Genomic DNA, 12324 nt, shown 5'->3' on the forward strand with positions numbered 1-12324 from the left:
GAAAAAGGAATCAGGAGATACCGCTGTGTCAGCCGATTTCTAGAAAAAATCTGTAGATACTCGGGAAAAGACGATATCTAATATACGTTACTGCTGTGAATACAGACAAAAAGGTATGTTTTGTAATGTTAGAATGAACACCAGTTCTCAGAAAACCGGGTTACCACATTTCATAGCAATGTGACTCGTGAAGGGGAGATTTGTCAACGTGAGACTTATCAGCGACATATTTGACTCATCAGTGTAAGAAAATCAAATGATGTGGAGTATTGGCGAAAGTGTAACCATGAAAGGAGGCAATATAATTTCTGGCACAGCATATTGAATATTTTCTTCTTTTCTGGCTCTCTCTCTCCCCACCGTTACAATACATCTGCCATTGCTGTTTTCATACTGAAAGCAGTATGGTTCAACCACTGTAAGTTGAATGTTCAATCAGATACAGTAAAATGTAGGCAAGACTAACACGTAGTTGTGTGTGTTTGCGCGTTCACAATACAAAGTATGAGGGACGAAGTGGAGTGATAAATAGACCAGTTTCATATGTGTGACACTGGTCCAGAAACGACAGACTAAAGTTACAAGCGAGAGAGAAAAATAATTCAAATTTATGGTTGGTCTTCAGTCCGCAATAAAAAAATTGTAATAATTCGCAAACCTTGTAGGTGTTACTTTCACAGCAGTTGTTTGAAGTATTATTCCACGTCCAACACGCAGACACGACATAGCACTACGTTCTGTCACACCCGTCAGAATAAACTCGCGGTTTTATGGTTGCGTAGTTTTCGATAGTCTAAATCAGTTTGGTACACAATTTTGAGTAATACGCCGCGTCGTGTTGAACACTAAGAAACTACAAAATACACTGAAACTTCCTGGCAGAATAAAACTGTGTGCCGGACCGAGACTAACTCTGGACCTTTCTTTGCCTTTGACGGGCAAGTGCTCTACCAACTGAGCTACCCAAGCACGACTCACGATCCGTCCTCACAGCTGTATTTCCGCCAGTACCTCGTCTGCTACCTTCCAAACTTCACAGAAGCTCTTCTGAGAACCTTGCAGAACACTCCTGGAAGAAAGGACATTGCGGAGACATGGCTTAGCCACAGCCTGCGGAAATAAAGTTGTGAGGACGGATCGTGAGTTGTGCTTGGGTAGCTTAGTTGGTAGAGCACTTGCCCGCGAAAGGCAAAGGTCCCGAGGTCGAGTCTCAATCCGGCACACAGTTTTAATCTGCAAGGAAGTTTCATATCAGCGCACACTCCGCTGCAGAGCGAAAATCTCATTCTACAAAATACACTATTCGACCACCTTTCCAGCGATGCTTACTCTGTGACGAAAGTGCATTTTATGTCGCTTGGAAGAAACTCGCTGCTGAACAGTCGAAACATCGCGTTTTTGGTTTATCATTCAAAATAGTGTGCCTTACTGCTCAAAATATTTTTATTCACAATATGATGTACGGACGATGTCACAGGCAGCGAGAATTCTTGACAGGAGCTCATCTTGACACGAGCTTCGCACGGAAGGCTTTTTACATGGCCCAGCCAGGAGAAAGCAATTGAGGGTTAGATAGTGTGAATGATCTATGCACGACATAGTACTGTATGTGATGTATGCCTATACTAGTCAACTTTACTTACCTTAGACTAACTCGTACCTAGGTCATCATGAATCGATTCATTACATGGTACACAATACATACAGACGCATCTTGCAGAGAGTATATCTGTCACTATTCGTTTTGACACAGATCTTCGGTACCCGGTCGGCGTATTACCGACGATTGTCCGGTCCAGCTGCCTTGTGGGTTTCAGGGACTCCAAGGAGAAATTTCAAACAAATGAGATACAGATTAATTTCATACGTCACTCTGATGGCTAACAAGTACGGACTTTGCGGCCAGCCTAGGTCAGCGCCAAGTATCAACAGACTTCCCTGTGCTCTTAACAGGATTCACTGAGTAGTTACATGTGCACGCTCGCCAAAACATTACACAAGTTATCTCTACTTTCCTTCCGCTTGTGCCTCCGCCTATAAGACTATTAAAAACGTCTCCATAACAAGACAGTGTCCTCCGACAGCTATCGATTTATCAGTTTGCAGAATCTGTATGCTGCATTGAAGTGGCGCAACTCACGAAGGCATTGCGCGAACGAGACTACTAACTGAAACGTTTATGGGTCCCGGCCTAGATGCGTTATGCCTCCTTTATGACAGCACCATTTAACGGTGGAACTAAGACAATGACATACTATAACAGTCCCAAAACGATCCCCAAGCACAGACAGTCGTCCTATTTGTTTGTAAGACTTATCTACAGTGCCTTTGACCGAAGACTATTTGTTGAGCTTCTCACTGATACCGACACTGGGAACTGTTGGCACACACAATTAGGGCGCGGACGAGAACCACTGCAAAGAAAAATCCATCATCTGCTCTCACAGAAGTTTCTGTTCACATTAGCTCTGCAATTCAATAAAAAAACATTTTAGTATCCCATTTTATTGATTATAATTGTTTACTTTTCCACAAAAAACACACACACAATATATATATATTCATATATATATATATATTCATTACAGATAAAACGGACAGTTTTCCTAAGTGAAATTTTGCACGCAAGAAAGGCATTTCCGCCGTTGCTGATATTCCAAACACAAAGAATGTCAAGGGGCCGTTCAAGTTTCTCGGCCTACACAGGTTCACATTTTCAATTGTTGCTGTAGAGCACTTAACGCGGACGTAAGGACGTCTAATTAGCGGGCCGCGTAATTAGTTCTGTAGATAGAGAGACTGCTACTTCTTTAGTGCTGCACGTCACATGCTTCTCGTCCCGACGAGACGCGTTGCAGCGGCATCCCGACGAATGCAGACGCTGTCCCTGCCTCCCGCCGTGGCGGTTTTTAAATACACTGCGACCCGGAGAGCGCATCATCAGCTTCAGAAGAGGGCGGTAAGCGCTGCGCGCCGAGCTCCCTGTAAAGGTGCGTTTACACTGCCATTTGTATCGGCACATCTATGAGATACATGTATATGCGACTTTGCGACATGTATCGCGACTTGTATGAGTTGACAAGTATCAACCTCATACATGTATGAGCGTGCGTTTACACTGGTTGATATGAATCACTGTGCGATAGCTTTCGACGACGATTTGGAAGATTTCACATTTTTATGTGTTGGTACACTTGCTCTTTTGGAAGATGATAGGAAGAAAAGGCGGAGGAAGCGTAGATGGTGGCAGAGAGAGTTTCTCGCGAATTAACGCTAAAGGATGGCGCATATTTTAGAAATTATGTTAGGATGAGTATGGAGGATTTCCGCGGTTTGTTATCACTTGTGGCTCCTCTTGTGTCCAAAACCAACACAAACTTTCGGGAAGCGATTCCACCAGAGGATCAGTTGGCAGTAACACTCCGTTTTTTGGCCACTGGGGATTCCTCTTGAAACGAAGATTTCATTACAAAACATTTGCATTGTCGCGCGATTGGTAATGCCAACGTCTCACACACGATTGTCGGCATCCGCTGTCAACATTATCACGCGAGGCCGCCGGAATAATAGCAAAAAATTGATATACGTGCCAGATGCATGAAAAAATTATAGAATGTATTACATACTCTGATATATATAAAACTTTTACCTTCACTTCTTGGAATAAAACTTGCACAGTAGCCTCGCAAACACGAAGAATAATGTTGCATATGGCACTTTTTGATGTTCTATGCAGATACATTAACGTCGAAACGATAGTCGGCACCTCCAAAACTCAAACAGCCGCCAAAGAGCCTGATACTAAGCATGCGCTAATCGTCAAAATAAGCGGCAGGCGACAAGACGACAGGAAATGATGGTACTGCGCATGCGCGAGTTCTTCAAATGTCGCTCATACATGTCGCGTATATGGCCAAAAAGCGATATACAAAATGTATACGCGACATGTATGAGCTCGAGGGTCCGCATACAAGTTCCGTGAATTTTTGTATGAGGTGATGTATCGCGATATGTCAAATTGACATGTCGCTCATACATGTCGCGATACATGTATCCCAGTGTAAACGTACCTTAACACTGGCAAGGTCAAGAGCGGCAGCATGCCCGAGTGGGTAATCGGGGGGGGGGGGGGGGGCGCAACATACCACAATAATGACTTAATAACTTTTCTTTGCCCTCCACTGAGCTGTGTACCGGCTATAAGCAGCAGTTACACTGCTAATTTATATGGAATAATTTCATGTGATTAATACCCTTTGAAATACCAATATTTTAAAATTTGTAATTTACGAAACTCAGGGAATTCTAACCTAGCACTGAAACTGAATTATTGAGATTTCCCTTATTTTTCCCGGTAAAATTTAATTCGCTGAGAGTTCCAGGTTTTACAGAAGAATCGGCCACCCTGCATACATACGATAAAGGGCAAGTGAGCACCCGCTCTATTCCCCACCAGGTTTCTAAACGTGTACAATCCGAGCCACAATTTGCTCAGACTCAGCAGGCGAGGTAGCAGATCTACCGGTGGCCCATGAAAACTTCATTCCTAAGGCTCAAAACTGCCGCGATGCGTCGATTGAGCGAACAGCAAATTCCGAGTCTCGTAGCTAACTGACGTATTGCAGTCGATTAGGCTGAAACTGCCCTCTATTAACGTCAATAGAGCTTAGTAAGTGAAGAAGCTGGTATGGTAACTGCGATACTATCACACAACATCGCAAGTAATATTACCACAGTGACTCAATTATATAGAATTGCATATCTGCTAACCTTCAAAAGCCGGCCGCGGTGGTCCAGCGGTTCTAGGAGCTCAGTCCGGAACCGCGCGACTGCTACGGTCGCAGGTTCGAATCCTGCCTCTGGCATGGATGTTTGTGATGTCCTTAGGTTAGTTAGGTTTAAGTTGTTCTAAGTTCTAGGGGACCGATGACCGCAGATGTTAAGTCCCGTAGTGCTCAGAGCCATTTGAACCATAACCTTCAAAAACAATCAGGTGTCTTTCCCTATGACCTCACGAAGCTATGTAACAGCTATAAAAACGAATATGCTACAACTATCCAAAACGTTGATTCTATACCCTTACGTGTAGTGTAGCTCAGCTAAGCGGTACTAGGTTGGGACGTGTTTTTGGTTTTAAATAAGAAGGTATGACTGTCGTAAAACAGTATCTGCCACACTGTGTAAATTATATCTTTTGCATTAATAAAAACCAAAACGCCGAACCAATACTACTACGAATATGACGAAGACGCAGAAAAATAATTGGTTACACCAATTCAGGGATTCAGGTAACAAAGTAAAATTCATAACCATTCACTCTGAATATTTACACCAATTATAAAAACATTGAGTAATAAGCGATTTCATTTAAGCACAATTACACACAAACTAGTCCAGAGCAAAACTCTGAGCAATGCAAGTACACATCATACAAAATGCGTGGGTAAGAGGTAAAGTGCCAATCGATATACAGATCGCGTGAGACTCTTGATTAATACTTCGATACATATGTCGATTGAAAACGATTAATCTGCGAAGGATTTCCGATCATTTGACGAAAAGACAAAAGGCAGGTTTTCCAAACAAACGTCTCCGATATGACGATAATTAGCAAAAAATCTCGAGGCTGGAGAGAAAGTGGAAAATCGGAAGTCTCCCGCCTAAATCGAGAGACTTGCCACGTATGGAATTGTACCGGGTGGTTATAATTAAACAGTGTCCCGAGTGCTGCAATGCGGTCTGTGTACATAGCACGACGCTGAAACACCACAGGTATGTTCATTAATCGGTGCGCTCCACTTAATCCCGCCCGGTGAAATTATGGCGCTGTAAGCTAGCAATGTGAAACATTTCATATTTTGACGTGAGTGTACTGTTTAACGCTTAACAGGTGTTGATTTCTTTTAGTGAAGTGACTGTTGCTGTAAAGGGTTAAGGTAGTTGAATTTTTCCGTATGAGACCGAATTGCTATTGCGAAGTAAGACCGTGCAGATCTGGTGAAGTTGGCCGATCAGAACGGCAGCAACAGCGCACTGCACTCCGATAATATCGCCGACAGAAACAGCTGCGAAGAGGCCCCATGTCAATAAATGGGCAGAAGATGATCAAGAAATTTGAAGAAGGATCTGAATTAGATGGTGCAGCAGGTAAGAGGGAGGCGACCCATTCCCGTGGCAGTTGCTTATTAAGTTGCTGTAGCTATAGCCCATCATGCAGCACTTGCCTCGTTCTGAAGCCAGTGCTCGAGCTCTATCTCGGGGAATATGTCTCCCTTCGTCAACAGTTCAAGAGACTCTGCAGCGTATTTTACACTGGTATTCCTACAATGTGCATCAAATGACACCCCAAGCAGTGACTTTGCCCGTAGTTTTTTTGGCACGCGTGGGAATGGATGACATGTAGCCAGGGAATACTTTTGGGACGGACGACGCGCATTTCACTCTGCACGGTGTCGTGAATGCACAGAACTGAAGCATATCGGGTTCTACTCCGCCACATGTGCAGGAACATCCACGGCACTCTGCGTATGTTAGTGCGTAGAGTGATTTCACAAGCTCCATTCTTTGTCCGTTTTTCTTCACGGGCCTATTAGGTGTACGGTGACATCTGCACGTTATAAGGACCTCCTTGCAAGCTTTGCAAGAATGTAACTGTGTCCACACCACCACTTCTATACAAGGTGGTGCGACACCAACTGTCGCTTGCCAAGTGGAAGATTCGCTTCGAGATATCTGCGGTAGTGACCGCACCATCGCTAGGCAATTTCAAGATTTGTGGTTCCCCACAAATATACGCGACTTCTGGTTGTGGGGATATCAGAAAGATCGTGTCTATCGGGAATGAGTCCTGTTTCTTCCGAATCTGAAAGATAGGATACGACGACATATCCCTCCGATTATACCGGATATGTTGCAACTGTCGAGCACGCCATGTCACGAATGCAGCACGTTCCCAAGTCGGGAGAATATACACTCCTGGAAATGGAAAAAAGAACACATTGACACCGGTGTGTCAGACCCACCATACTTGCTCCGGACACTGCGAGAGGGCTGTACAAGCAATGATCACACGCACGGCACGGCGGACACACCAGGAACCGCGGTGTTGGCCGTCGAATGGCGCTAGCTGCGCAGCATGTGTGCACCGCCGCCGTCAGTGTCAGCCAGTTTGCCGTGGCATACGGAGCTCCATCGCAGTCTTTAACACTGGTAGCATGCCGCGACAGCGTGGACGTGAACCGTATGTGCAGTTGACGGACTTTGAGCGAGGGCGTATAGTGGGCATGCGGGAGGCCGGGTGGACGTACCGCCGAATTGCTCAACACGTGGGGCATGAGGTCTCCACAGTACATCGATGTTGTCGCCAGTGGTCGGCGGAAGGTGCACGTGCCCGTCGACCTGGGACCGGACCGCAGCGACGCACGGATGCACGCCAAGACCGTAGGATCCTACGCAGTGCCGTAGGGGACCGCACCGCCGCTTCCCAGCAAATTTGAGACACTGTTGCTCCTGGGGTATCGGCGAGGACCATTCGCAACCGTCTCCATGAAGCTGGGCTACGGTCCCGCACACCGTTAGGCCATCTTCCGCTCACGCCCCAACATCGTGCAGCCCGCCTCCAGTGGTGTCGCGACAGGCGTGAATGGAGGGACGAATGGAGACGTGTCGTCTTCAGCGATGAGAGCCGCTTCTGCCTTGGTGCCAATGATGGTCGTATGCGTGTTTGGCGCCGTGCAGGTGAGCGCCACAATCAGGACTGCATACGACCGAGGCACACAGGGCCAACACCCGGCATCATGGTGTGGGGAGCGATCTCCTACACTGGCCGTACACCACTGGTGATCGTCGAGGGGACACTGAATAGTGCACGGTACATCCAAACCGTCATCGAATCCATCGTTCTACCATTCCTAGACCGGCAAGGGAACTTGCTGTTCCAACAGGACAATGCACGTCCGCATGTATCCCGTGCCACCCAACGTGCTCTAGAAGGTGTAAGTCAACTACCCTGGCCAGCAAGATCTCCGGATCTGTCCCCCATTGAGCATGTTTGGGACTGGATGAAGCGTCGTCTCACGCGGTCTGCACGTCCAGCACGAACGCTGGTCCAACTGAGGCGCCAGGTGGAAATGGCATGGCAAGCCGTTCCACAGGACTACATCCAGCATCTCTACGATCGTCTACATGGGAGAATAGCAGCCTGCATTGCCGCGAAAGGTGGATATACACTGTACTAGTGCCGACATTGTGCATGCTCTGTTGCCTGTTTCTATGTGCCTGTGGTTCTGTCAGTGTGATCATGTGATGTATCTGACCCCAGGAATGTGTCAATAAAGTTTCCCCTTCCTGGGACAATGAATTCACGGTGTTCTTATTTCAATTTCCAGGAGTGTACTTAACACGTAACTTGCGACCCTATTCTAATAAACAAGCCAGAATCACCGATATCGTGTGTGTGATCGTTCCTCCCACTTTCCTACAGGATATCCCCAGTACTTACAGCGACATATTTTCATCTTGTGGCAGAAAGTGTAACTATTATTTTTTCAGCTTAATGAACATACTTACGGTTTTTCAGCGTCCTGCTATGTACAAAGCCTGCACTGCAGCATTCTCAACACAGTCAGTTCAATTATGACTATCCGGTTTCAAGAAATACCACTCATACGATTTTTTTTTTTGTGCACAGAAACTAGAGTTGTAGAGAAAAAAGAGAAATCTTTAAACCGTAACTGAAGATGTCAATATCCTAAGTGGCTCAAGGTTTTATCCCTTGCGGGCCGGAGTGGCCGAGCGGTTCTAGGCGCTGCAGTCTGGAACCGCGCGACCGCTACGGTCGCAGGTTCGAATCCTGCCTCGGGCATGGCAGTGTGTGACGTTCTTAGGTTAGTTAGGTTTAACTAGTTCTAAGCTCTAGGGGACTGATGACCTCAGAAGTTAAGTCCCATAGTGCTCAGAGCCATTTGAATCATTTTTATCCCTTATCTTCAGGTACTTCTGATCTGTCATATTTGCGTTGCGAGGTGACTCGGAAGGGCGCACTATGATTGTAAGAAATGTCAGTGATATCCCACTTCGAAAAAAATGACAAAACCTTAATGTCTTCTCGACGACGAGGTTTAGCACCCCGTGCGCATATGATAATTTCAGCAGGCACCAGCATAAAGACATTTACAGCACGATAGGGCTGGATTGCACACAGCTGATGTGCCTTATTGGGCTCTATAGGATACAGACACTAACTAGACCTTCCTCCCATCAAGCATTCTTAAAATAACCTTCGGAATCTTCAACGTTTCCTTTTGACCTATGCGCGTAGTGTGAGGTGGACCTATGGCAGGAATCTTGGGACGACGCTGTCATTTAACACCATACATATTCGAAGTCATCTGCCTGAACGTCAAAGTATCACACATGAGCAGCCCTATGCAAACTTCTGGAACCCTAATGCGGACAGAACTTTTTACAAACTATTTATGCGTGCTTTGTTTGATAATACGTATTTAATTCTTGCAGAAATTTATTTTAAAGAGTGGTTACCTCAACGTAGAGCTGGACTAAAGCAATGCCTGCAGCATGTAACCATACGTCCTTGTAAAAGCTCAGTAAGCGTATCTGTGAGACTTACAGGGCGAAAATGAAGACTTAATTCTCCGAATCATCAGAGCAGTCACATCTTTCTTATTCAACAACGGTGAAGACTATATCCACAAAGCAGAGAGAGAGAGAGAGAGAGAGAGAGAGAGAGAGAGAGAGACTCCGGAACAACGCAGCTTGCCCGAGCAAACGCCCGGCCGCTCCCTACTGGCTAGTGCCTTTACACAAGGCCCGCCTTGTTTAACATCGCTGACTGGACTACTGTCACTGTAGTCGTGGCTAATGTCCCCGTGCGGCCGCTGTGAATCCCGTGCTCCTGATTTTGGTCTTTCTCCATTCCATTACTTTAGGGGACTCGCTTTAACGAAGGCATGGAACTGAAATCACTTCTCTACCAAGAAAGAATTTCTCACTTTTATAACAATTTAAACAAGCAGTTGATAAAACTCATCTGAAGTACAGTAGCTCCAAGCTTTTATGCTGACTACCTTAAGCTGGACCACCACCACCACCACCACCACCACCACCCATTCTACTAGAAAACTTACCGATAAAGATGAGTAATGGGTCTGTATGTCTTAACACAGATGCACTCAGACTGTTTATGGGCGAAGACTCTGCTTCTAGACGATGGTGTACACCGAGCAAATCGTCTATATAAAAACACAATAAAATTAATGCTCAAAAATCTATCTGTATGCAAAGTAATTCCCAGTTCATGGGCAGCTTATAAATACTTTAAAAGAATCAGTGTCATCTATGAAGCGCATGATTGACCTACAAAAATGCATTAAGAAGAAAAATCTTATTTGCTTACGTAGCGTTTTATAGCATTATTCATTTATAGAGAATATTTTGATAACACAAACAATTACACTTATATTCAGAGTATAGCTACTCAAGAGAAACTACTTCGCCTAGCGCAAGGGTGAGAACTATGTTCCCGATAAATTAACAGTAAATTTACACAAAAGACATCGCGCAAAAGTATTACTTGAGATTTTTGTTAGGTGTACGACTGTATGCTGTGCACATGCATCATTTCTGTTAACTTATATTCTCAGTTTAGATCATAGAGCGAGCCCGTGCATGCATTACTCAGATGGCTCACCTAGAAAGGAAACCTATTTTGGAGATGCTTCGAAGAGTAGCCAGAATTATTGTTCAAATGAGAAAGAATGTGCCGCTAGGATGCCTCCCATGTACATTTATAAATTTAGTTTTCATTTACACTTTAAGTACTTTCCATATCGAATCCGCACGACGGTGCACTGATTTCTGTAAAATAGTTAACTTGTGCAAAAATTTTCTGGTATGTAGAATGCCTAAATGTCTTATAATTACTGACGTAGAAATACAACAATTCTGAATTTAAACAAGGCAATAAGTGATTTTACGTTACTTTGTTTTAAAATGTACAATCTAGAAACACGTGAATTTTAATAAAAAATAAAGGAATTCATGCTCACTACGAACCGTCGTCATAGTTTTTTTTAGGTTACCGGAAGAATCATTTTTCCTTCAGACATGAAATTAATCTACGAGGGTAACCCAAAAGTAAGGTCTCCTATTTTTTATTTTTATTTTTTTTTATAAGGACAGAACTCTGTTTCTGTGGCAGTTGGTCAGACTGTTATGAAGAGTGCTTCACGCGCTGTGTGTAAACATGCGAACGCCGCGCTGAGGCGGTCAGTCTTGGCTTGGCAGCCGTTGAGAATGGAGATCCCGTTGGATGTTACCGCCAAGAGAGAATTGCTCGCAGTTATTCGGTTTTTGAAGGCAAAGGGCACTGCACCGATTGAAATCCATCGCCAATTGACAAAGTGTATGGAGAGACGTGCATGGATGTCAAAAATGTTCGTAAGTGGTGTAGAGAGTTTGCAGCTTGTCGGATCGAAATTCACGACGAACAAAGGAGCGGGAGACCGTCAGTTTGAGAAGACAGTGTTGAAGGTTGAGCAAAGCATGCGTGAAGATCGGCGGATCACCCTGGATGATCTCTGCACGTTGGTTCCCGAGGTTTCCCGAAGCACCTCTCACAGAATTTTAACGAAAACGTTGAACTACCGGAAGGTGTGCGCAAGATGCCACATGCGGCAACTAGTTGATGCTTCCCGCGCATTTCTCCACCTCCTTGCAGCCGAACAGGACAGCTTTCTGGACTCAATTGTCACGGGTGACGAAACATTTGGCCGGAAAGCGATTCAGCTCCGACGACGAGGTGAAAGAAGAGGTTCATAACTTTCTGAACAGCATGGCGGCGAGCTGGTATGACAAGGGCATACATAACTGCCACAGCGTCTACAAAAATGCATCGACAGAAATGGTGATTATGTCGAAAAATAGCTAAATGTTCAAGCTGTAAACTGATATAAACAGTTGTAGAAATAAACAAAAAATAGATCTTACTTTTGGGATTACGCTCAAATTTCCAGCTAACCAAACGTTACAGGCAGCCTTAATCCCTTCAGCAACTGTATTATGCATAAATGATCGAGAGACAGGCATTATTAGTTTTTCAAACAGTATTCCAAGATCTTTGATTGCAAAGGCTTTGGCAATGAGAGGACTCTAGTATTCATGCGTTAAAGGCACACACTGCCTGAATTCTGACAAATTCTTTTTGTTGTCCTGTTTTTGTGTTGTTCGGACCGCATGTTATAGTTTTTATACATTTGTATGCAGCGACAGCAACTGATATTGTTTATATAAGAATATACAGCCTAC

The 12324-nt window shown here is 44.7% G+C and overlaps 1 protein-coding gene across 2 annotated transcripts in view; it reads right to left on the reverse strand.

The window, feature by feature from the left end:
* Positions 1-12324, reverse strand: part of LOC124622276 (CDC42 small effector protein homolog) — a 177443-nt gene that overhangs the window by 76673 nt on the left and 88446 nt on the right. The window contains exon 2 of one of the 2 annotated variants that reach the window (XM_047147953.1): positions 10146-10250. The exons of the other annotated variant lie outside the window; for it this stretch is intronic. The gene's annotated coding sequence lies outside the window, so the exon portion shown is untranslated. The remainder of the gene's footprint in view (positions 1-10145; positions 10251-12324) is intronic. 2 annotated transcript variants of the gene reach the window in all.

Source organism: Schistocerca americana, chromosome 1, assembly GCF_021461395.2.
Source record: "Schistocerca americana isolate TAMUIC-IGC-003095 chromosome 1, iqSchAmer2.1, whole genome shotgun sequence".
Taxonomy (NCBI): Eukaryota; Metazoa; Arthropoda; class Insecta; order Orthoptera; family Acrididae; genus Schistocerca; species Schistocerca americana.